At 42.6% G+C, this 23,897-nt stretch overlaps 1 protein-coding gene across 33 annotated transcripts in view; it reads left to right on the top strand.

Moving 5' to 3' along the window:
• Positions 1–23,897, top strand: part of PCBP3 (poly(rC) binding protein 3) — a 352,993-nt gene that overhangs the window by 59,510 nt on the left and 269,586 nt on the right. The gene's annotated exons all lie outside the window — the stretch shown is intronic.

Here is a 23,897-nt window from a genome sequence, read left to right as displayed (position 1 = left end):
GTCTTAAAAGTCCCTTTTAGTTCTAACATTAATGCTTTGCTCTTACTTGACTGATGTAGTCAAATAGGACTGCCATACCGGTGGCCAAGCAGGAGCCTTCTCATCAAGATTTTGTGGCTCCCCCAGGGCCTGGGTCAGTGGTGCTTTGTCCATAGTAAACACTTATGTCCAGCAATGGTTGTTGTTCTTCATGCTCAGAATATATTGGAGTCAAGGAACAACTGTGTCTGACTGACTGTGGTCAAGATGAGCCCAGGAGGTTCTGCCACAGGTCAGACATAAATAGTCCACAGGAACGTTGGAAGAGTATCTGTAAATTTCTCTACACAAACCAAGGCACTCAGTCGGTCTCCAACAAGCATTCATTAAATGCCTACTAAGTACCAGGCCCTGGAGATACAAAGACAAGGCATGAAACAATCATTACTGACAATGAGCGTTTATTCTAACAGGGCATGTCAAATATGGTGGCACCTTCTCAATGATCTATTCTCAGTGGAAGTGTAAAAAACTCAGATCACTCAGGCTTTACTTTCACAGCTGACCCACATTCTTCTTCACCTTTGCTCTCCTTCCACACACTTAAGTGTATTCAAACCTAATTAGCCAGTTGCCACTATTTTCTGAGCTCTTTGGGTTCTCAAGAAAGAATTGGAATTGTCAAAAGGGGAAAACCAGTCTGTTATGCCACTGAACATTTTGGACATGTTTTGCCAAGTTATCTCTTGAGTTGTGACTCATGATTTGATGAGGAGGAACTGATGTGCTTGTAAAGGCTCAGACCAGGGAATTGCTGAACCTTTTGTCTTGAACACAAATGCACTTCCAGTCTCCAAATGGGACTCCATTTTTATCTTTTAGTGAATCTCCAAATCAACCTCCACCTGAAGGAAGACTCTTGGAGTCATAGATTCAGATTTGGAATGAACCTGAGAGGTCACTGAGTCCAAGCACCTCATTTTGAGAATGAGGAAATTGAGGCTCAAACCTGGAAGTGACTTGTCCAAGGTTGGGAAGATGGATCACAGGAGAACTCTGATGGGAATCCAAGTCATGTTACCTTCCCTCTGTATGTGTCAATTTGCTAATTGTTCATCCCATTTTGGGATTCTGTTCTAAAGCTTGGAGCTGCCAGCAGTGACATCTTTACTTTGGCAGGGTTAGAATTAGTGACAAAGTCTGGATAAGTGATTCAACCCTTTTACTAGAATGGGGGAACCTCAGAGGAATGAGTGGTCGATATTTGAATGAGGACTAGTCTGAACATTCATATGGACTATAATAATACATGGGGATGTGATCAGGTTAATGGTAGAGTTTATTGTCGATCAAAAATCATCTTTTTTTGAGTTGGGTTGTCATAGCAAAATAGCATGGGACTTGGTAGCAAAAGGCCTTAGATTGAAGTCTTGAATCAGATTCTGACTAAATGCATGAGCACAGGCAAATGCCTTCATCCCTCTTGGCCTCAGTTAGCCATCTGCCAGTATATAAATATGTCAAGAATACATGATTTCATTGGTGTAGAAATCTTTCACCACTGATTGCAGCCTTTCCACAACTTGGGAGATCCACTTCAGAAAGCTGCCTGAGCAAGGACTTGCTCACAGTCATTTTCCTGCCTCTTTCTCTCACCATTCTTCTTTTCTTTCCTCTTTCTTCCCTCTCCTCCTCCTCTCTCCCTCACCTCTCTATTCCTCTTTCCCTATTCTCATTTCTTCTTTCCCTTCCTTCTCCTGTGTCCTTCCCTCCCAGTATGTTACAGAAGAAGGATCTGAATCTACCACTCACAGATTTCCAGGATAACATTCCATCTTTCCTTACGCCAGGTGGACTCATCTATTAGAAGTGGGCATCCTCATGTTGCCATAGCTGCTGCCTCTGCTTTCTTGTAAGGAAACAGTTTGTAAACTGTCAAGTTCTGTGTGGACGTAAGGATGTGTTATCTTGCAGCTCTTCTCACAAGAGCTTCATTTCTAAACCATCATCAGTTTACTTGGTAACTTTCTCTTCAGGCTTCTGTTGGTTCTGCTGCATCCCAGTAGTGCTCCCACAAGAGAGAAGATGAAAATGCTCCCTCTTACCACGCCTTTGCCACCTCAGCTGTCTCTAGACCTCCGGTGTCTCATTCAACAAAGGTCTTCCTCTGCTTCAGCTTACTTCCTCACACTTGTAGCAGCATCACTAGAGCTTGGATGCTCACAAGACTTAACCTGAGATCCTGCCTTCCTTGTGAGTGCCCTTTGCTTATCAGCCCCAGGCCTATGGATAGTGGTGGCTCCTGGAGGCATGATGAAAAACCAGGACCAGAAGTACCACTCCCAGATGTCAGGGCACTGTGGAGAGGGGACCCAAGAATGTCCCATCCTGATGACACCTAGCAGCCGGGGAGCAGGATCAGGAGAGCTTGGGTACCATAAGTCAAAGGGGTACAACAGGTCAAAGCTAGACAAGAAAGAAAACACAATGATAATTTAGTAGCCACAAGGACTGAAAAATGAGGTAAGGCAGTTGGCCAAAATCTTGGCAGAGATGCTGGAATTTTCAGGATGAGAAGAAAAGTGGATAAAATCCTGAAGTTTTATCAGGAGGACTTGAGTTTAAACCTGATCTCAGATGCTTTCTAGCTGTATGACTCAGGGCAAATCACTTAGCCCTCTTTGCCTCAGTTTTTCTCTTCAGTTAAAGAATATTTACCCTACATCTATAAACGTGCGAGATGCAGTAGAATTTCTACAGACTTTGGGGTTTCCAAAGCTTTTGGAAACAATTTTTTTTCCTATTGAGGCCAGAGGCTGGTTCATTGGATATCATTATCTCCATTTCACAGAAGAAACAACTTAGGATCAGGGATTAAGTGATTTTTCCCATGACCACACAGCTAATTACTGGATTTGAACTCCAAGTCCAGCATTGTGCCCCCTGGGCTACACAATGCCCAAGAAACCCAAGGGAGATGGAGTGGGGTTGCATGTTAGGAAATGTGAGAAATATTCTCATCAGTATGTTTAGGAAATCTTTCTTTCCTTTGGGGGAAAATCTATCAAAGGCAAATTATAAACCAGTGGGAATTGTACATGAATACTGAATGGATCCTTGTAATTAGACAATAGCATTATTAGATGAGTGACTCTACAAAATGCTTTATAGTTTTAGATATGCTCTTGTTACTTCTGTCTCACTGACCTCAATAAGGACTCTGTGGAGACAGCAGAGATAGAAGCCAGACCTAGGAAGTAGATCCAAGCTGCAATCATCAACCAAATCTCTGGGACTTGGACCAAGTCTTGAATTATCAAGAAAATCTGCTGTGTTCCTGCCCAGGACAAGAATCAAAGCTGGGGAGAAGCCACAAGTGCAAAGCAAAGAAAGTGATGATGGGCACTGAGAGACTAGACTCTGCTGTTAGGAGTCACTCCAACTGCTTCCTCTCATACTTTGAGTGGGTGTAAAGATGCAGCAAAATGCATCATTATACCCTGGACTTATCACCTGTATCACTTGTGCTGAGGCATCAAAGTGAGCCACCACCATCCCCTCACTCTACAGAATATAGAGTTCCCAGTGCACATTTCTGTAAAACAGATCTTATGGTCCATAGGATTGACAAGTTAAAGTGGAGATATGTTTTGGGCAGAAAAAAACAAAGCCCCACTAGACTGGATAGAGAATGTTCCCCAAAGAGCAGAGCTTAAGATGGCGGTCAATCAGGGGCATGCTCTAACTGACATGACCTGTCTGACTGGAGGTTACAGCATAATTCCAAGACCTCACCTGCCCCCAAGCCGAAAAAAATGAAAACCATTACTCTGCAGGTTGGGTGCCTGTATTCCTCACAAGCCAGTTTTGGACAACTCAGGAATGTAAAGAGATACAGTTTAGGTGTTTAGATTCAAGCATCTCCATTATTTGAGGGCAATACCTAAAGAAAATATATACATTATTGCCATTCTTCTCATATCACCTACATTTTCCTTTTTTAAAATTTATTTTTGTATTTTTTCATCCATATGCACATGTATATTTTCAAGTTATCAAATTTCCTTCCACCTAACTTTCCCACCCCCCTCCCCTCAGCACCGAACAGTCAGGTTAGCATTATGCATACATATTTTTGATAAACATGTTTACAGAGTAGTCATTTTCAGTAGGAGGAATTAGGATTAAGGGAAAGATACATAAGAGATCGTTTATATAAAGTGCTCATCAGATTCGGAAGGGTTGTTTTGTTTTTTCCTCTGGATGGGGATAACATTGTCCATAGCCAGTCTTACACAGCTCTGAACTGCTGAGAGAGCTGCTTCCATCAAGGTTGATCATCTCACAGTGTTGTTAATGCGGACAGTGTTCTCTTGGTTCTGCTCCCTTCACTTAGCTTCAGATCTTGGAACTCATTCCATGCTTCTCTAGAGTGCAACCATTTATGATTTCTTATAAAACAATAATATTCCATAGTATTCTTGTTTCATAACTTGTTTAGCCATTCCCCAATTGTTGGGCATCCCCTCAATTTCCAAATCTTCTTTTTTAGGTTTTGCAAGGCAATGGGGTTAAGTGACTTGCCTAAGGTCAAATAGCTAGTAATTATTAAGTGTCTGAGTCTGGATTTGAACTCAGGTCCTCCTGACTCCAGGGCTGGTGCTCTATTCACTGCGTCACCTAGCTGCCCTTGATTTCCAACTCTTTGCTACTACAAAAAGAGCTGCTATGAATATTTTGAAACATATAGGCCTTTTCCCATTTTTTTTAAAATTTCTCCTGGATATAGACCTAGAATTGGAATTGCTGGGTCAAAGGGAATGTGATTATTTGTATTGCTCTTTGGGCATAGTTCCATATTGCTCTCCAGAATAGTTGGATCTTCTCTCAGCTCCACCAGCAATGCATCAGTGTTCCAATCCTCCCACAATCTCTCCAACATTGATCTCATCTTGGCCAATCTGATAGGTGTGAGGTGACGTCACCTATGTTTTTCAGTGTTATCCTCGTCTTTTTCCTCTCCCGGTGTTCAAAGGTATAATAATTGTAGTCATTTTCTTTGTATAATTCCAAATTGCTTTCCAGAGATTGTAGTCCCATTTCATAGCTTTCCTAATAATGAACTGTCTTTACATAAATGAGCTTGTCTTTTTATAACATGCCAATGTTGACTCTTCATCTTTTGTTATCTTTGCCAATTTATTGGGTGTGATGAAATCTTAGGACTGTTCAATTTTTATTCCTCTGCTTTGAGCCATTCCTTCATGTGGTTGTTAATAATTTGCTCTTCTTTGGGTAAGAAGTTTGTTCCTATCCTTTGCCCACTTCTCTATTGGGGAAATGACTTTTGGTCTTCTTGTATTGGCTCTCTTTCCTGGATGGCAGACCTGGATAACAGAGATACAATTTTTTTTCTTCTTGTCTTTGTTCCATCAATTTTATTGTATAGAAACTTTTCAAATTAATGCAATTGAAGGGATCGATTTTAGAATTGTCTTTATTCCTTATTTGGCTGATAATTTACCCATGAACCATGACTGGCAGGGGGGGACTTATCTGATTTTTATTTTCTTCTCATTTTAAAATGTTATGACTATTAATATTCAGCTCATATGTTCATTTTGAGCTTTTATCATGTATGTAGTAAGAAGGTGATTTCAGTCTAATAATGATCAAATTCTGTCTAGTTTTCTCAGCAATTTTGACCAAAACATCCCAGAAGAAATTTTGCTAGGTAATTCTTGTTTTAATGGAAAAAGGTTTGTGTATTATGATCCAATCTTCTGGGTCTTGGTCACTGTCAATTTGCAGCCTTTGTCCAAGGTGTCTTTGCTGATGGACTAACTCAATGGGCTGCCTGACCATCTGCTTGCCACCATCTGGTTCATATGTATCCTTCATCTACTTGGTTTTTCCTGTGGTCAGTCTCTTATGGACATTCTGAGAGCTCACCTAGGAGATTCTGGGGCATTAAGGACTCGATGGAGCCAGGACAATGTCAAACATAAACTTTGAGGAAACCATATGGAAAGCTTTGGCATTGGTAGGGAATTCCTCCACCATGTGGTCTTTATCATCCATGATACTGGCAAATATCTATACTGAGTAGATTTTTTTGTCAGAAATTTCATGTTATTTCTCTCCTCTTCCTCAGTGACATTGGGGCCTCAGCTGTAACACTCTTCCTTGTGGTCTGCCTGTTAATTTAGTGGGTGCACTTAGGCAAGTTGGCTTCCTAGACTGTACCTACCAGATAAATGACGAGGAGGAACGTGAGAGATATTATGCTACATTTAACTTCCACCCAGACAAATTTATCCACTTTGTGTTAAGGTGACATACTGAAGAATACTTAATGACTCAGGAGTCAGATGACGTCTAACGTACGCTAATCCCATCCTTCTGTCTATTCCCATTCCATTGATTCTGAATAACTGGCTGCCACTGTGCCAAGCCTGTTCCCCGAGCCCCTGCTTCCTAGTTTCTCGCTCCTACTCTGCTACTGATGTCTTACCCTAGCTCTACCTAGCCCCTCCACTGTACCCTCCTAAATGCTGCCTTCCCAATGAACAAACTCACATTTATCTTAAACTCTTTTCTTTCTCATCCCTCCCATCTCTGGCTCGCTCTCTCTCTCTCTCTCTCTCTCTCTCTCTCTCTCTCTCTCTTTTGCAAGGCAAGTGGGATTAAGTGGCTTTCCCAAGGCCACATAGCTAGGTAATTATTAAGTGCCTGAGACCGAATTTGAACCCAGGTACTCCTGACTCCAGGGCCTGTGCTTTATCCACTGCTCCACCTAGCCGCCCCTCTGGCCCTCTTTTGAACATGACTCTAGCTTGATGATGTTACATCACTGAATACCCTTTGAAATCCCGAGTATATTTTCATTGATATTGGACTCCTGTCCTAGACTCACAGGCTGGGGGTGGAAGGTGGGAATACCTCTTGTTCCTTGTGACAATTTCCAGACTCTCTACCAACTTCAAAATGCAATTTCTGCTCTTTCTAGGCTCATACCAATCAAATATATCACTCAGTTCTAATCCTGCTGGACATTATTGACTGACCCACAGCAGGATCTTTTTTCAATCAGATCTGTGTCTGGATCACACCTTTTCTCCCTATTAATTCCAGTATTAAATATAAAAATTATTTTTTAGCATTTAAGCCCCTTCTCCACGTGGCCTTTGCCAGTATCCTTATATATGACTCCCTCCACACACTTTCAGATCCAGCTATGCTACATGGGAAGCATACAAGAAAATAGCAATCATGTTGAACGTTTAGCCCTGGCAGAGAGTGCCCCACATGCCTAGAAGGAGCGATGTCCCTGGCTTGGAACACTCTGTTCTAGGGCATAGAACATGTGATGTGCTTCAGAGAAGGAAATAGCACACTGAGGAAATCATCGCTCCCTATAGTGTGGAAGCATGATTTTCTAGTCTTTTTCATTCCAAGCACATATCATTTTAGCAACATTATGGATTAAAAAGTGGTCTCATTGTTTTGGAAGAATTTTTCATTTTGCCATTGGACTGACTATCTTTTACCAACTGTGAGCCATCACCTTATTTCTATGGGAAATACATCTGGAATCCAAGATAACCAGTTTTTGCTTTTTGAAATTTTAAATGACTTTATTAATCTCATTTAATATATGTTTCTTAATGGGTAGCTGCATTTGTATATTTAAGGGCTACATCATTTTTCATTCTAAGGGTCTTATATTTCATACTGTAATCCTCTTTGTAAGTAATAGTTTATATTAACCATTTTCTTGTTTTGATTTATTGCTACCCAGGTTCAAGGACAACCAACCAAATTGTCTTATTTTCTTTTATTTTAATTGCAACTAATTTTATTTTTATCTAGTTAATTGGCTTAATGTAATAAGATATGTTAGCACAGGATGTCGGAGTTGAAAAAGACCTTGGAGATCATGTCATGTGAAGTTGAAGTCAATGGCTTACTGAGCCATTGAGTTATTGCATTGGTTATTGTCAGAGCTGGGATTATAACTTGGATCTTTGGTTTCACTACCTTTGCCATTTTAGGTGATTTGTAACAGAACAAGAAATTATTTGAAAATCAAGTCTAGTAATAACAATAGTGTTTTTCTTACAATAGCCCTGTGAGGCAGATAATACATTACCTCCCATTTTAGAGTTAAGAAAAGCCAGACTGGAGGATTGATTTGCCTCTAGAAAGTTTCTGGGGGAAGATTTGAACTCAGTTCCCTAGACTTCTGGATCATGCTGCCTGCCACTCAGTGAGAATTGACAGAATAGTTACTTGTTTATCTTTTTTGAATGCTATTTTCATCCAGAAGTTCACTCCAAGCTCTTACCAGCGCTTTCTGATGGGCCTACTGTCTAATAAAAGGGAGACTGAGTCCCATCTACATTTACAGCTATTAGAAACTCCATGAATGGAGTGTTCAAGATGCTGTCCATCTGGGGCCAATTATATTGATCTGGGTGAAAAAGTGTCTCTCTAGAATGAGTTTAGTTGAATAATATCAGTCTGTTAGTCAAGCATTTACTAAGTGCCTAGTATGTGCTGGATGACAGGAATGTAAAAGAAGCAAAAAGACAGTCCCCACCCCCAAGAAACTCACAGTTGAACAGGTAAACAAATGTGAATGAATGATCTCTGTTCAGGGGAAGTGATGTTTGTCCTTCATTCTCAGAGAAGACAGGATATCAGGGAGGTGATGCCTTAACAAGCACATGAGCTGGATTTGAGTGAGGAGGGGCTGTGCTAAGTCCCCAGCCTCATTTTCTCCTCCAGAGCCACCTGGGTCCAGTGACTAGATAAGGATCAGGATGACTAGAGATGGATATGATACAGTCAGAGTTAAGTGACTTGCCCAAGGTCACACAGGTAGTAAGCATCAAGTGTCTGAGGTCAGATTCGAACTCCTAACTCCCAAGACCAGTGTTCTATCCACTGCTCCACCCTTGGGGAAGTCAGAAATGCTTAAGAGAGGGACAGGGTTGGGAAGGGCTTCCAGGAAAGGGAATTGTAGCTGTGTTTTCCAGGAAGTCAGGGAAGGTAGTAGGTAGAGATGAGGAGGCAGAGCATGCGAGACCTGAGGACCAGCCAGAGAGTTGCCCAGTAACACCTACCAGTCACTTGCTAATGGAAGACACTGGCTCTTGATTGGGCAGAAGCTTTATCTAGGAACAGTGTGCTTGTTCTGCCCTTACATTCAGCCCTGGATCTCAGAACTCCCAGTTGCTGGGATCATCCTAGTGACCCAAGAGGACAGATGCAAGTTCTTAGGAGTCTTTGGGCTTGTTTTCTAGAGCAGCATTTTCCAAACTTTTTTGATCCTTCACCCATCAGTAAAAATCACCTTTGAGCATGCACTCCAGTACATGTCAGTGCATGTATTTATAAAATGTACAAATGTATTACTGTCCAAATATGTAATAATAACAGGGACTTTGTAATTCTTATCTCATTTGCTCCTCACAAAGTTCCTGGGGAGGAAGATATTACTATTATTCCCCATTCTTACAGATGAGGAAACTGAGGCAAACAAGTGAAGGGACATACTCAGTATGACAGAACGAATAAATGTCTGAGGCAGGATTTGAACTTGGGTCTTCCTAACTCCAGGGCCGGTGCTTATTCACCATGCCACTTGGCCGCCCCTCACTAAAATATTCTTAAAAATATTGTATGGTAACATGAGTTGCAGAGGGGTATAATAGATGGAGAAGTGGCCTCAGAGCCAGGAGACCCTTGGTCCAACTTGAACATGGGCTGGTCAGGTAGACCTGGGTAAGTCATTTAACCTCTGAGAGGATTAGTTGCAGCAAAGATGTGTGCCTGCATTGGCAGAAGGAGCTTCCCTCTGCTAATGAGATCATTGGTCCAATACCCAGTGCTCTATAAAATCACATGATGGGAGTAAGGGGATCAACAGGGCTGTGTTTTCTTGGAAGACCACAGGTTCACCTTTTGGGGTACAGTTGACTCAAAAGTTGACTTCCTCTCCTGATTTTTGGGGCCCCTTGGGTTTTGGGGCAATATTGCTGAAGAAGAGTCTGAACAAAGATCAGTGCAGGCTCCACTTTACTAAACCGCAGTGTTTGTTTTTCCACTGCTTCTTGCCATTACACGAAGGTTTTTCATCAGATATTAATGGTAAATTTTCATCTTTCCTGCTGCCAATCAGTAAATAAATTTCAAAGGGTAGAATTTTGCATATTTTTAAACAAAGAAGCTCCAAGCCTATTGAAACTCTTCACTTTTCCCCTATATAACTTTATGCTTTGCTAAATATTTCCTAATTACATGTAAAAATTAATCTTTTTAAGTTCCAAATTCTCTCCCTCTCTTCCTACTTGGAAATTTTTTTTTAAGTAAAGGAAATTCTTCCAACATTTTAAAAAGTGCAGATAGGAAGACTTTTAGAGGGACACATGTTGGTTACATCAGCTAAAGCTTCCTGTTTCAATGCCAAATTCACTTGATTTCTACATAGCTGCATGTTATCTTTAGCTCCTATCTCCATTTACCCTGAGGTCCTTCATTAATGAGAAAGGGTAATTCCCATTTGAAATAATCCTCTGGAGAATCTCCTATATTTGGGGCTGACTTCTTGTCAGTTCTGATGAGGTCTTCATTATTTTTTTTAACTTTATCATGTGACTCATGAAAGCTTCTGTGAGAGTAGAAGGGAACTGCCTTGATTTGGGAAGGGGACATGGAATTAGATGTTAGGAAGACCTGAGTTGTGTGACCTTGGACAAGTCACTTATAGTCTCTTAGCCTCATTATCCTCTCATAAAAAAATGGGACTCCTATTGTGAAGGGTTCTTGTGAGGATAAAATGAGAGAACAGATAGGAAAGTCTCCCCCCACCCCCCATCACGGTGATATCTGTGCATCTTATGAAGGGGCTCTGCCATTTTCTGTCGATTGGTAGCTGTGTTGAGCCATTAACGTCTTAGTCTGTTTCCTCATCTCTAAAATGGGGTGTTGATGCATGAATGAAGGAAAAAGCATTTCTGAAGGATTCACTTTAGGCCAAGCTCTGTCCTTTGTAATGAAGATAAAAAGAGAAGAGCCAGGCAGTGCCTGTTTTCCTAGAACACTCATTCTAATTGAAGGAGACAGCTCCAAAAGTAAAGGTCAGCTGGAAGGTGGTTGGAAAAGTCTGGAGCTCCCAAGGATGGATTTTCTGGATGAACTTCTAGCCAAACCAAGATGGACACCTCCCCCGGAAGTGTGGTGCATCAATTCTTCACTTGGCTGACCCTGGAAACTGAGGCTTGGTCCCCAATGCCTGGGGGTTGCATCCAAGTTGATTGGTTCCTTGATTGGAGGGAGCTGAACTCTTTCTGCTTGGAAAAGACCCTCTTCCCAGCCCCATTCTGGGAACTGTAGGACTGAGCCATATAAAAACCTTTGCCTCCCCTCCTCTTCAAACTTTCTTCCTGTTCCTCCAAACCTTCAAACAAATCTTCTCTAGCAGCAGTGACAACTTCTGGCAGAAATGTGACCTATGGTCCACATTCGGTTCCCTGTGAACTGAAGCCAATCTGGAAGCCTGTGCTCCTAGGGGTCTGATTCGCTCACCCTTTGCTGCTGCTGCTCTGCAAAGTAAAACTCCAGAGAACTCTCTTTGCGGTGGTGAGGGACAGGTCCTGGGTAGCCCTTGTTAGCTTGTTTGGGAAGACTTGTTGGGTATAAGTTGACTCTCAGGTATGGAGCAGGATTTCATTTCCTTAAACCTACAAACTGCATCAAATGTAAGGACTCTACATTTTCATAAATAAATGCAGCAAACAGAATTCAAATTGCTCATTGGATTCCCACTGGAAGGAAGGGACCCTTTGGTGGTCTGCTGAGTAGATAGCTTACCTTCACCTTGAATGCGCACTGTCCAAGTAACTCATGACTGTGACCATTATCATGGAAGGTTTGTGAAGTCTGCTTTTCCTGAGCTTATTTTCTTTTCTTGATTGCGTTGCATTCTTCATCTCCAGGGTAATCCTGTACCTTCTTGTTTTCTCTGAGAGCTGTGCTGCTAAGGAAATCTTTTCCCCTTAGGCAGCCATTATTCAACTCCAGAACTCGGGAAGTCTCAAATTTAAGATTTTGTGTGAGGCAGCCCCAGGGGAGTGGGAATGGGACACTTCCATTTCTCTACTAGTCATTGACCTTTGCTCAGAAATGTAAATAGAAAGGTCGAAGAAGGCTGTCAAAAGCTTCAGCTCTCACTGCCTTGAATTTCCATTATAGGATGCCAGTGTTAGAGTAGAAAAGAGATAAAGACCCTTCCATCCCCTTGGTTGGAAATTCAAGGGGGAGAGAAAACCTGCAAAAATGGCACAGTTATTTTTAGAGATCACACTTTAATGGTCATCCCAGAACAGGGTCCCTTCAATAAGATTCCATCTCCTCCCCTCTCCCTAGCCTAGATTCAAAAATCAGTCGTTTTCATCACAGCTCCAGGAATTTCTTGGGTCATCCCCCTAGGGATTAAGGTACATGTCTACCTCAGGGGTAAATGCCCACCTTAGCATGGACAAAGACTCTGTAATGAAGACTTATCAAATACAACATTGCTTCTGGGAATCTGCTGCACCCTTGCTACCAAAGTAAGGACCATGGACCTTGTGGTGCTCAAATGAGTGAATGTCTATAAAGCTTTACCGTCACAATGTCATGCTTGGCAGCAGCAGTTTATTGTTCAGAAATTTCAGTTGTGTCCAACTCTTCATGATCCCATTTAAAGTTCTTTTAGACAGAGATACTGGAGTGCTTTGCCATTTCCTTCTCCAGCTCATTTTACAGATGGGAAACTGAGGCAACCAGGATTTTAAATGACTTGCCCAGGGTCACCTAGCTAGTTTCTGAGGCCAGATTTTAACTCAGGCAGATGAGTCTTCCCAGAGCCTCTAGTTGCCACAGCAGCAGCATATTTAATTATTTGTGGTCACACCTCAGATAACCAGTAACATAAGAATGACACATTTTAAAATTTACACATTTGGACATTTGGCTCAAAGCCCAATGTGTCAGTATTGATTTTGAATTCTTTTCTAACCCAAAGTTCCCTTTCAGTAATCACACCAAGGATACCAAGTTTATTGGAGAGCAGGAGAATGGAGAGCAGGATAGTGTAAGTCAGAACACAGGTGTGTTTCTCTAACTAAGCTCCTGTGGTTTTCCACATGATGATAGTGGAAAGACAAGCAGGGACAGAAAAGCAGGTAGTTTGAATTATGCAGCAATCTTTGGATGAAACAGCAGAGGATTGATTACTTTAGAAATCAAGCCTAATCTCTCATGCTAATAGCCTTAATTCCAACACAGTATAGTCTGAGACCACATCCACGACCCTCTTGGGAAAGATAGAAAGACATCAAAAGATTCCTGATGCCATCCTCTCTGTCTTGGGCTCCTTCTTGGATGCAGGTCCTTAATTCTACTTTTGTTAGGAGGCATTCCCATGAATTAGTGTGCCCCAGAGAGTCATCTGCCTATGGCCAGTATTTTGATCATGAAACTCTGTGTCCTGGTTAAGTTGGTATTTGACTTCTAGGTAAATTAAGCTCACCTCAGGGCCTGGCCTCCAAGAGTCCAAGGGTCCGGTAGGAGCTGCTGAAGTTTGTGGCCCACTGGTATGACCACCAAGATCCCTAGACAAGCTCCATTCCACCATGAAGAGATGGCTTTAGGCTTGTGCTAAAAGCCTCGGACTTGGTGTCGAGGACATAGGATTGAATCCCAGCTCTGATGTAGCTTTGATCCAATCCTTTTCTCTCCCGGGGCTTTTTCTTCATCTATAAAATAAGTGGGTTGGTTTAGATGTCCTTGAAAGGCTCTTCTACCTCTAAATTGATGAACTTGTGACTTAAGGTGTTCCTAAGGGATAAATGCATAGTGATGATGATAATAATGAATGACAAGTAGCCAGAGACCTTTGATGATATGTTCACCTCCAGCTTGCCATGTCATTGGGGGCTAGGGAGAAGGGGTGAGAGATGGAGTGAAGTCACTAAAAATGGCCATCATTGTCTAACTTCTCACTCCTCTGCTATGGGCATTGTGGAGTTGTGTGACCTTTTGGGAAGAGGTTCTTTCATTCAGATGAGATCATTTAATTGTATTCCCCTTTCAACCCAAAAACTCTGTGATTTTTTTGTGGAGCCATACTTTTTGTTAAAATTTATTTTGCAAGGCAGTGGGGTTAAATGTCTTTCCCAGGGTCACACAGCTAGGTAATTATTAAGTGTCTGAGACCAGATTTGAACTCAGGTCTCCCGAGTCCAAGGCTTGTGCTCTATCCACTGCACCAATTAGCTACCCCAGGAACCATACTTTGAGCCTTTGAGAAGGTGGGAAGCAGTCCATCATGAGGTGATTCTATCCCTAGCACAGGCTGGCATTTTCCTTTGTGGATAGGAGCCAACAACAAGCATGACAAAGGAATGAGATCAGCAGGACTAGGCTATGTGGCTATGGCACCCTCCTGCCTGGCACTGTCTCCCACCCCTCCTTCTAGGGCTCCTAGATATCTCAGGTCAAACTATGCCATGACTCTTTGGTCTTGCTCTGACATTTACCACTAAGACTGGCTTCTATACTTGCCCCCTTTCCCTGTAGAGCAATTTACCTATTTCATTAAGACCATAAATATTCCTGGCCCTCAGTTACCTAGGATTTTTACACTGCTTTTCTATTGGGTGTCTGTTTAATGTGTGATAATAGAAGTAGGCTCCTTGAAGGCAGGGCCATCCAGGTAACTTCAATGCCTTGCATAGAAATGCCTCACCAATCAATCAGCTCAAAAGCCAAACCTTCACAGGGTGAAATTTAGAACTGAGGCCACTGAGGCAAGGTTGGGGGGGGGTCATTTATTGAGTTTAGTCACCAATTGAGCTCACCCAAGCTTGATGAGGGGGATCTATTCCATCTCCACTATCATCAGCAGTTGGATATCCTTTGTGCCTTCCTTTGTCATTCCCATCCATAAGAAACCTCCAGGAAGTCAGGGTCCCACCATTAGCAACCAGAGCTCCTTCACTCATTGATATCAAGATCCAAGGAATGAATAGGTCAGGTCCAGTGGGAATAAATATGGAGATTCTTCTCCTTATTTCATGGACGACTGACTCTTTCTTCATGCTATGTTTTAAGTGTTCCTGACCTCCAGTCAGAGAGAAAACTGAGGCAGAGAGATGATGTCATTTGCCCGGGTGGTATCATACTATAGTGTAAGATCTATGAAGATAGTTGGGAAGGGAAGAAGAGACCTGGTCAGTTCCTACTTCTAAGACTGATTAGTTCTAGGATTGGGGGGCAAGTTTTCACCCTTCTCTAAGGGTAAATGTTAACCCATTTGTAAAATGAGAAGGTTGGGCTGGATGTCATCTAATGGCTAGGTCCCGGGCGCATGATCTATCTGAGGTAAGATGGCTTCAGTAATGAATCCCATTAAATAATTATGGTGACTAATTCTTTCAATGCACCCCAGACTTCTGTGCCTACATTAGGACATCTTCCATTTCTGTTCTTTCTCACCTGAATTTTGTCCCTAGAAAATCAATTAAGTATGACAGAGCTAGGGAGAGGGGTTTCATCCATCCTTCCTAAATCTGCTCCTCCAGCTCTTTGTTCTTTGCCAGAGATTACACATGTTCTCACCCTCAAATCAATACAGTTTCCCTGGATTCCAGGCCTTCTGTGTTGACTCACTAGTGCCTCTCTTGCCCTACGGGTCAACCCTCCGCATCTGACTTACTTGATTGGTATTGGGTTTGGGCAGGGCTTTGGGCTGTACTGTTGGAAAGATTGCAGTCTTCAGCCCATCATCTTGCTGTGCCCTATCCCCAGAAAGCACCATCCCTGCAACTCTTCTTCCTTTTGGAAAACCAAGCATCCTCCCAGGGTCTCTCCTCCTTAGGTGTTTGTTTCTGCTCCTCCTTTTGCCTCATTTCCCAGTGGGCTCTAAGAAGTGGTATTGCCAAGGATCAACCAGAGCTGGACTTTCCTGGCTCCTCACCTTGAGCCATGTCCACCCATTGACCATCTCTAGCATTATAATCTTTGTGACTTCCCCTTTGCCCACCTTCCCCAGGTGGAAGCTGTGGGAGAAGGCCAAGCTGGGTGGGAGAAGGCCTTCAGGAAGACTCAGGAGACAAAGCAAAGAGTGCAACTGCTAAGTGAACCTTGATCACCACAGAGCTTGGGCTTCGAACTCTTGGCCACATCTTGCTCCTGAGCCCAGAGAGCAGGCGCTCTGATTCCCCTGGGGTCCTTTGACCTCAAACCCCACCTTGAAAATGCATTGGAGGTGGTTTCTGAGGCCAGCTTTGCTCCCTCCTCCTCTTTTCTGCTGCGACTGTCAACACGAGTGCTAATTAGGAAGCGTTAATTGCAAGGGTGGCTTCTGCCGATGTAGAATTAAGCTGAATCAAACACCCCCTTCATGTACTGTTTGAAGCTATAGTTACCCCACTGGTTTTCACTTCAGAGTACTGAATTCACCATCCCACAGGGGGTACTTGGGAACCCCAGGGGGCAACTTAATGAGACACCCAATCTCAAGAAATTTGGAGTCAAGGCTCTCCTCTTCCACCCCAAACCTGCCCCTGACTGATTTGGGGGTATTTTGGTTAGAAATACAGCCGTTTCCTGTTCTTGTTTTAATGAGATCTAGTAAAATCTGAGCTAATGTTGGCACATTCAGCAGGGATGAAATCTCTGACCTAACTCCCCAGACACTACCTTTCCAGCCTCCACTGTGAAGGGGACCTAGCTGGGATCTGATGAAACTGGGCTCTCAGAAACTACACATCTGCTGGTAAATCCATTGGGATGAACAGGTCCAAAATGACAGGATGCCTAGACAAGCATGATGGCAAAATGAGCAGTGGAAACTTTGGAGTTAAGAGACTCCTAGGACTTAGTCTTGCAAGAACATAACCTACCCATATAATTTGGGACTGAGGATAGAAGGACCTTGTCCTTGAAGATTATCCTCCTCCAGTAGCTAGTGGCTCCTTTATATGAAGTCAGTTAAGACAATGCCAGAGACCAAAGGCTAGCCGGTTATCATGAGGGGATGATAGAAAGGATAATGTCACCTGTGTGACCCTTGTAGCAATCAATGGACAAACCTTTATTAACTTTCTACTCTATGCTACATTAATAACATCCTGCCCACATCATGAAAAAAAATGTTTTAAAGCTTCAAGAATATCAGTTTGAATAATAAAGCTGAATTTGCCTTGGTGTTTATATGTGTGAATGTGGGTGTTTGGAGTAATTACAGCAGGGATAGGTATGTGGACCTGATCAAGACAAAAGAGAAATGTGGGTTGGAAAGGGTGGCCATTCCCACATGCCTTCCTTCAGACTGTCACGAACACCTGAGCAGCTCCTGCTATCTTAGTGAGAGAGGGAAAGGTTTCAGACAAACAAGAGAGGCAAAGTCCTGTGGTATTTGACAATGTTCTCCTCCTACACTACCCTGCCCCCCAAGTTGGGGCAACTAAGTGATGGATAGAGCACTAGCCTTGGAGACAGGAGGTCCTGAGTTTGAATCTGGACTCAAACTTGACTCTTACTAGCTGTGTGACCTTGGGCAAATCCCTTAATCTCGACTGCCTCACTTTCAGGGCTATCTCTGGTTGTCCTCATTCATATCTGGTCATTGGACCCAGAGGCTCTGGAAGAGACAGTGAGGCTGGGGCCCTAGCACAGCACTCCCTCACTCTATTCCAATCCATGTGCTTGTCATGGCATCACCTCCCTGATGCCATGATCTTCTCTGAAACGAAGGACAACATTATTACCCCAGGATCTACCTGATGCTGAAGGTGCCATTTAACAAGCCTCACGTCTGGACCTGATGGTCAGGCTGAGGAGCTGCTGCTGTTTTCTTTGCCTCGTGATTACTCTCTGTTTATGTGATGTGGTGGATTTCTAATGATAGCATTCTATTTTGAGGTGTGTCCTAGAGCCAGAGGCACTCGAGTATCATGTTTAAAGCAGCAGATGGAGAGGGAGAGAAATGGGATTCCAGAACCTTCCCCTGCCTACTGCGCCCTGCTTAAACTTGGCCATGAAATAGCAGACCCCTTGCCAGCACCTGAGGAGTTTGTTGTGGGCTTGAAGGAGCCTAGGAAATGCTCGAGTTTCTTGAAGTAAAGCTGTTATTCATCAGTCAGGAGGCATACATTGTGCCCTGCTTGGCTGTATTTAACTCTCAGCCTCCCTAACAAGAATGTCAAGTCCTTGAGAGCCTGACTAGGCATTGCCATCAATTTAGCCTTTAAGCTTTACAAAGCATTTTCATTTTGAGCCTCAAAACACACTGGGTACCGTGGATATTATTGTCCCCATTTTATAAATGAGCAAATGGAAGATTCAGAGCTATTGACCTTGGAAACTCAATAAGGGTTGAAATTGAAATTTGAACCAAAGTTCCACGACCCTTCCCATCATCCCACACAATGACTCAAAAAGCGCGAAGCCTGTTTCAAGGGCTCAGTAAAGTTTTGTTGACTTGATGAAAGCACTTGAAGGAGCTCCATTGGTACATAACCCATTTATTGTATTTTGAGGAGAGTAGATGAGCAAAAATGCATGTGACTGGGGCCTCAAGAGTATACCTCAAGTATTCTCTCAACAAAGAATTTATGACTGGTAGATATTAAATCAACGTCACTTGGCATAGTGAAAATAATTAGAACTATCCTCTGAGAGCACAATCCTTGTACATGGCATAGACTCAACGAATGTTTATTGAATGGAATTGAGAGGAAGGGGTTGAGTAAGCTGATATGACTTAATATTATGGCATCAATCAAAGAAAGAATCCTTTAAGATATGAACCTTGAGAGTCAGCATAAAAGAGGAGAGGAATAGGCTTTGAAAGGTAGGAGGAGATAGTATGTGTATTTGAGATGGAATCTTCAAAATCTCAGACATATGAACAAGGCAAAAATAAGCAACTATATTTTTGTAGAGTTTAAAGAAATATTTTCAGTTCCAAATTCTCCCTCCCTACCCTTTCCACCATTAAGAAAGCAAAAAAAATATGATACCTGTTATATACATGGCCAGGCAAAGCATATTTCTGCATTAGCCATGTTGTAAAAACTAAAAGCCAAAAAAGTAAAAAAAAAAATCACGCTTCAATTTGCATGCAGAGTTCCTCAATTCTCTCTCTGAGTATGGAGAGCATTGTTCAACATGAGTCCTCTGGAATTGTCAGGGATAATTTGCATTGATCAGAGTAGTCTTTCACATTGATTATTATCACAATGTTGCTGATACTATATACAGTGCTCTCTTGGTACAGCTCGTTCTACTTTGCAACAAATCACATTAGTCTTTGCAGGTTTTTCTGAAACCTTCACTTTCATATATAGCAGCATAATAGTGGTCCATCATAATCATATACTGTAACTTGTGCAGCCATTGTTCAATTTATAGGAATTTGCTCAGTTTTTTTCCCCTTTTGGCCACTTCAAAAAAGACCTGCTATAGGAAATGATTATAGTAATCTGCTGTTTGATAAATCCAAAGAGTCCAGGTATTGGGAGAAAAACTTTCTCTTTGATAAAACCTATTGGAAAAATTGGAAGTTAATAAGGAAGAAACTTAGATTAGAACAACACCTCACACCCTATATCAAGATAAGATCCAAATGGATACAGGATTTAGACATAAAAAAACAATACTATAAGCAAACTAGAAGATCAAGCAGTAGTTTACCTGTCAGATCTATGGAAAGGGAAGTGGTTTGTGACTAAGGAAGAGGTGGAGAACATCACGAAAAACAAACTAGATGATTTTGATTACATTAAATTAAAAAGCTTTTGCACAGACAAAACCACTGTAACCAAGATCAAAAGAAATTTATTAAAATTGGGAAACAATTTTTACAACTAGTATTTCTGACAAAGGACTCATTTCTAAAATATACAGAGAATTGAGTCAATTTTCAAAAAAAAATTGACCAATTGACAAAATATTCTTGTTTACAAGTAAACAAAATACCCCTCCTCCTCCCCCATGAATATAGATAGATTTGTTTGGGCGAAAAAAGTAAAGGGGAGAGGAAAAAAATTAAAATAAAAAAATAATAATAGTAATAATTGTAGGTATGGCCAGGTGGCGCAATGGACAAAGCAACAGCCCTGGAGCCACGAGCACCCGAGTCCACGAGTCCACATCCAGCCAGCCTCGTAAACCCAACAATCACCCAGCCATGTGACATGCAAGCCACCCAATCCCCACTGCCCTGCAAAAACAAAAAAAGAAAAAGAAAAAAAAGACCCAAAATAAAATAAAATAGTAATAATAGTAGGGGTGGCTGGGTGGCAGACAGAGCATTGGCCCTTGAGCCAGGAGCACCTGGATCCAAATCTGGCCCCAGACACCCAAAGATCACCCTGCTATGTGGCCCCAGGCAGGCCATCCAGCCCTACTTGCCCTGCACCCTCCCCCCAAATAATCATAACAAAAAATGTGCTTGAGTCTTTGTTCCAACACCAACAACTCTTGTCATGGGTGGATCTCATTCTTTATGGTAAGTCCATCACAAAAGTTATTTCCATATTTTTCCACCATTGCCATTGCTGATCGCAACTCCCTCCTTTCTTATTTCTCCACTACCATGTACTCTATTTTCTCTCTCCTTTCATTATGACTCTGCTGTAGGGTAGCTGAGTGGCATAGCAGACAGATCCCTGGTCCTGGGGCCAAGAAGCCCTGAGCCCCCATACCACCCCTTAGGCCCAGAATCCACCTGGCCCTGTGGTCCTGGGCAGGCCTTCCATTCCCAGCCCCTTGCAAGAAGTAAGAAAGAAAATGTGTTATATCTGGCCACTCTCCCCCCATGGTCCATCCTCTCTTCCTTTATTCACATCCCCACCCCTTCCCCCTGCTCCCCCCTCCTTCTTACTCCAGATGTCTATGCCCCATTGAGTATATTTGCTGTTTCCTCTCCTAGCCATCTCTGATGAGAGCAAAGTTTCCCTCATTTCCACTTGCCTCCCCGCTTCCATATCATTGCAATAGCTCATTGTAATAAAAAAAAATCTTATGTGAAATATCTTGGACTATTCCCCCCTCTCCCTTTTCTTTCTCCCATTCCATTTCCCTTTTTTTCTATTGATTCCATTTTTACACCATATTTTAACTTCGAATTCAGCTTTCTCCTGTGCTTCAACTATAAAATCTCTCTCTACCTGCTCTATTAACTGAGAAGGTTCATATGAGTATTATTAGTGTCATTTTTCTATGCAGGAATACATGCAGTTCATCCTCATTAAGTCCCTCATATTTCCCCCCTCTCCTCCAATCTCCATGCTTCACCTGGGTCCTGTATCTGAAGATCAAACCTTCTGTTCAGCTCTGGCCATTCCAAAAGGAACCTTTGAAATTCCCCTGGTTCATTGAAAGTCCATCTTTTTCCCTGGAAGAGGACATTCAGCCTTGCTGGGTAGTTCATTCTTGGCTGCATTCTAAGCTCTTTTGCCTTCCGGTATATTATATTCCGAGCCCTACGAGCTTCCAGTGTAGCTGCTGCTAAGTCCTGTGTGATTCTGACTGCAGCTCCACGATATTTGAATTGTGTCCTTCTGGCTGCTTGTAATATTTTCTCTTTGACTTGGGAGTTCTGGAACTTGGCTATAATATTCCTAGGGGTTGGTTTTTTGGGATCTTTTTCTCTGGGGGATCGGTGGATTCTCTCCATTTCTATTTTGCCCTCTGCTTCTAGAATATCAGGGCAATTTTCCTGTACTAATTCTTTGAAAATGATGTCAAGGCTCTTTTCCTGGTCATGACTTTCAGATATTCCAATAATTTTTAAATTATCTTTCCCAAGTCTGTTTTCCATATCAGTTGTTTTTTCAATGAGCTATTTCACATTTTCTTCTTTTTCATTTTTTTGGTTTTGAAGTATTGATTCCTGATTTCTGGTAAATTCATCAATCTCCCTGAATTCTATTCTTTGTCTGAAGGATTTGTTCTCCTCAGAGAGTTTTCTTATCTCTTTTTCCATCTGGCCAATTTTGCTTTTTAAAGCATTCTTCTCTTCAATAACTTTTTGAACTGTTCTATCCATTTGACCTAAGCTGGTTTTTAGCATGCTATTTTCTTCAGCATTGTTTTGGATTTCCTTGACTAGGCTGCTGACTTCATTTTCATGTTTTTCCTGCATCTCTCTCCTTTCTTTTCCTAGTTTTTCTTCCAACTCCCTCATTTGATTTTCAAAGTCTTTTTTGAGCTCTGTCATAGCCTGAGCCCAATTTCTGTTTTTCTTGGAGTCTTTAGATACAGGAGCTTGTGCTTCCTCATCTTCAGACTGAGTATTTTGGTCCTTCGTGGGCTCATTTGCAAAATATTTCTCAATAGTCTTCTTTTTGTTTCTCTGCTTGCTCATTTTCCCAGCCTGGGCCTGGTTTGGGGTGTTTCTTGAGCTTTTGGGACACTCCCACAAGGGTCTCAGTGTGTGAGGTTCTGTCCTCCCTCCTGGTCTGTGAATGACCATAAGCGCCCCCCTCTGCCAAGGGGCTGATGGGGGGGGGGGGGCTGCTGTTCTATGGGGGGGCCTAGACTGGGGTCAGGATCTGAATGTGGTCAGAGCCCCAGAGTCCTGTTTCAGGGGCAGAGGACAGAGCTAGGCAGTCTCTCTTCACTCCCCTCCCTCAGCTCAATGGGCTCATGCCCTGGGGGCTCCTGCTTACCGGCTCCGCCTGCTTTTGTTTTCTGGATCAGGGCTGGGGAAAGATGATGCTGCTTGCTGTGTGCCCTGAGGGCTGGGCTCCATGTGCTCACTCTGGCAGAGGTCCCCCACTGTTCTCCTACTTCATGCTGGTGCTCCCTGGGGTGCAGCTCAGGAGACTCCCCTGCTGCTGTGAGCTGAGACCCCCAGCGCCCTGGGGCTGCCTCTGGGAGGCTGAGGTTCTTTGGCTCTGGCGGGCCACCCCTCTGGCGGGCCACCTCTCTGACCCCGGGGAGCAGAGCCTTTCTGCTCTTTTCCAGGTTACCTTGAGTAGGAGAACTGCCTCACTGGGTCCCTTTGTGGGTTCTGTCTCTTGAAAGTTTAGTTAGAGTCCTTAGTTTATGAGTTTTTATCAGAGAGCTCCTAAGACTCCCTTCCTGTGGCCATCTTGGCTCCGCCCCCTAAATCACTACTTATTAGAGAAATGCAAATTAAAGCATCTCTGAGGTACCACCTCACACCTCTCAGGCTGTCTAATATGACCAGAAAGGTCAATGATCCATGTTGGAAGAGATGTGGAAAATCTAGGACACTAAGGCATTGTTGGTGGAGCTGTGAACTCATCCAACCTTTCTGGAGAGCAATTTGGAATCATGTCCCAAAGGCAACAAAACTGTGCATCCCCTTTGATCCAGCAATACCACTACTGGGTCTATACCCTGAAGAGATGATGAAAAAGGGTAAAAACATCACTTGTAAAAAATATTAATAGCAGCCCTGTTTGTGGTGGTAAAGAATTGGAAATTAAGTGAATGCCCTTTAATTGGGGAATGGCTGAACAAACTGGTATATGTATGTCATGGAACACTATTGCTGTATTAGAAACCATAAGGGATGGGAATTCAGGGAAGCCTGGAGGGATTTGCATGAACTGATGCTGAATGAGATGAGATGAGCAGAATCAGAAAAACATTGTCTACCCTAACAGCAACATAGTTAGTATGGAACATAGTATGTAGGAGTGATGATCAACCTTGATGGACTTGCTCATTCCATCAGTGCAACAACCAGGGACAATTTGGGGCTATCTTCGATGGAGAATACCATCTGTATCTAGACAAAGAACTGTGGAGTTTGAACAAAGACCAAAGACTATTACCTTCAGTTTAGGGAAAAAAAACCCATTATCTAATTATGCAATTTTACTATC

The sequence above is a fragment of the Macrotis lagotis genome, chromosome 5 (genome assembly GCF_037893015.1).
Source record: "Macrotis lagotis isolate mMagLag1 chromosome 5, bilby.v1.9.chrom.fasta, whole genome shotgun sequence".
NCBI classification, from domain to species: domain Eukaryota; kingdom Metazoa; phylum Chordata; class Mammalia; order Peramelemorphia; family Peramelidae; genus Macrotis; species Macrotis lagotis.
Note: the sequence above shows the minus strand (reverse complement) of the source record. Positions and strands in the feature narration are given on the sequence as shown.